Source organism: Arachis duranensis, chromosome 5 (genome assembly GCF_000817695.3).
Source record: "Arachis duranensis cultivar V14167 chromosome 5, aradu.V14167.gnm2.J7QH, whole genome shotgun sequence".
Taxonomy (NCBI): Eukaryota; Viridiplantae; Streptophyta; class Magnoliopsida; order Fabales; family Fabaceae; genus Arachis; species Arachis duranensis.
In genome coordinates this window covers 104,847,014-104,849,333 of record NC_029776.3, presented here as the reverse complement: position 1 = coordinate 104,849,333, position 2,320 = coordinate 104,847,014, and the positions used below count along the sequence as shown (strand labels likewise).

The following is a 2,320-nucleotide window of genomic DNA, read 5'->3' as shown; positions in this document are numbered from 1 at the left end:
AGTGTACTTCCGAAGCTGCGACACGTGAAACACGTCGTGCAGGTTCGAAAGATGAGGTGGTAGAGCCATTCGATACGCCACCGGTCCAATCCTCTCCAGGATCTGAAATGGACCAATGTATCGAGGATTCAACTTCTTTGCCTTAATCGCCCTACCTACTCCCGTAGTCAGAGTAACCTTAAGGAAAACATGATCTCCTTCCTCAAATTCTAAGGGCTTTCGCCTCTTATCGGCGTAACTCTTTTGACGACTCTGCGCCGTAAGCATCCTATCACGGATTTTCTTGACTTGTTCAGTAGTCTCAGCTATCATTTCCAGCCCTAACAAACTTTTCTCTCCAGCTTCATACCAACATAGCGGAGATTGACATTTCCTCCCATACAAGGCCTCATACGGAGCCATTCCGATGCTCGCATGATAACTATTATTGTATGCAAACTCCACTAATGATGAGTGAAAAGAATGATAATCGCCACATTTTTGTGGGTTTTTTTATTTTTATAAATTAAATAAATGTAATAATTACCAAATAAATCATTTAAAAGATATTTACCGAAATAAATACCGCTCTTTTATCTCTTATTTTTGTTGTATACATCTATTTAAAAAATAATCAATTAAAAAATTAAATTAAAAAATAAAATATACTCAATTACAAATTTTAATTATAAAAAATTAATTAAGAGATATAACTAATACAAAATAGAAACCAAATTATCAATATAAATATTTGAATAGAAAAAAATAAACTTAAAACTTTATAATATGACAAATTTTGATTTTAATTTTTCAACTTAGTTCCTTCTTATATTATCCATTTAAAGAAAGTGAAGGAGGAGACAGAGATTGATGCATAGCAAAAATAGTGTGAAACTTCCTTACTGAACTACGAATCAAACTCACCACTTTACTAGCACTCCATGAATCATCTATATTAAATAAGTCATGATTCCTGCTTCTCCAAATCCACCAGATGGTCGAAAAGAAAAGAAAAACATCTCCACTCCTTGCACCTCTGTAGAGCCAATCATGTAAATTCGAGTTATCTGAATACAGGCCTAAAAGGGTCCAGACCTCCTTGGCACTAGGGCACTCCCGAAGACAATGAAGAATGGATTCAGAACCATTCTGACACCGATGACAGGTGCTAGATAAAGCTAAACCACGACCCAAACGAAACTCTGCCGTAGGAATAGCATTATGAAGACTGAGCCAAATCAAGAACTTATACTTCTCAGGAATATGCAGACGCCATACCCACAAGGCCACAACCAATTATCATGCTTTAATTTAGAGGACTGCAAATAGTGTTGCAGATTGTATGGCTAAAGCAGCTGCTTCTGTCGCGGACATTCACTCGAATTGGAGCCAACCATGGAGTGAGCTTCAACATCTAATAGATTTAGATATGACCCTAGCCAATTAATTTGGTTTTGTCTCTTTTTTTTCTTTCTTTTCTATTTAGTCACAAAAAAAAAAGAAAGAATCAATAATTATTAACAGCTATATAATAAAAAATTAAAAAAATCAAAATATAATGCAATTAAATGAGATTTTACTCAATTTGTTGGTTTGGAATTCAATTACGTAAATTTAAAATAAAAAAAATATTTTTTTATAAACTTTAAATTAATGTCGTAGTTTTTTATTTTTTACTTTTTTTACTTGGTTTTTCATTTTTATTAACTGCACAATTTTTTGTTTATCCCTTTTTTTCGGTGTATTTATATTTTTCTTGTTTTTTTTTTTATAATTTAGCTTTTCCCATTTTTTGTCTACATTGTCGAAGGCCCACAATTTTTTTTTTAAAATTTGTGAAAATTATGGCTCCTTGTTTTAATGTAATTCACAAAAACATATTTTTAAAATGATTCTCATTGTAATCAACCATTCCACATGTCAATCTCTTATTTATGAGTCAATCTTTGGTCACTCTTGGCCACTACTACCTTGGTCACCAGAGAACTCCCTTTTTAAAATATTTGAATGAAATATAACCTTGCTTCTCAGCTTATGTAGTTTCTCGATTAATAAGGACAAATGTGCCAACTAATTTATTAATTAAAATTTTTTCTCATGTTTCGTGGGCTTTAAAAAAAGGGGGTTAAGTATGATTTTGGTCCCTAACGTAGGGGCTGAAAATTTATTTCATCCTTCACCTTTTTTTCGCTCCAAAATGGTCCCCAAGATTTCAGTTTGTTTTAAAATCATCCTTTTTACCAATTATATTTTTTATTACCAAATTATCCTTTATTAAAAAAATTATAAAATAAAATAAACAAAAAATAAATAAAAAAAAGAAAAAAAGAAAGAAAGTGGG

At 31.8% G+C, this 2,320-nt stretch overlaps 1 protein-coding gene across 1 annotated transcript in view; it reads right to left on the bottom strand.

The window, feature by feature from the left end:
- LOC107490859 (pre-mRNA cleavage factor Im 25 kDa subunit 2-like) overlaps window positions 1-2,320 on the bottom strand; it is a 54,047-nt gene that overhangs the window by 47,969 nt on the left and 3,758 nt on the right. The window lies entirely within an intron of this gene.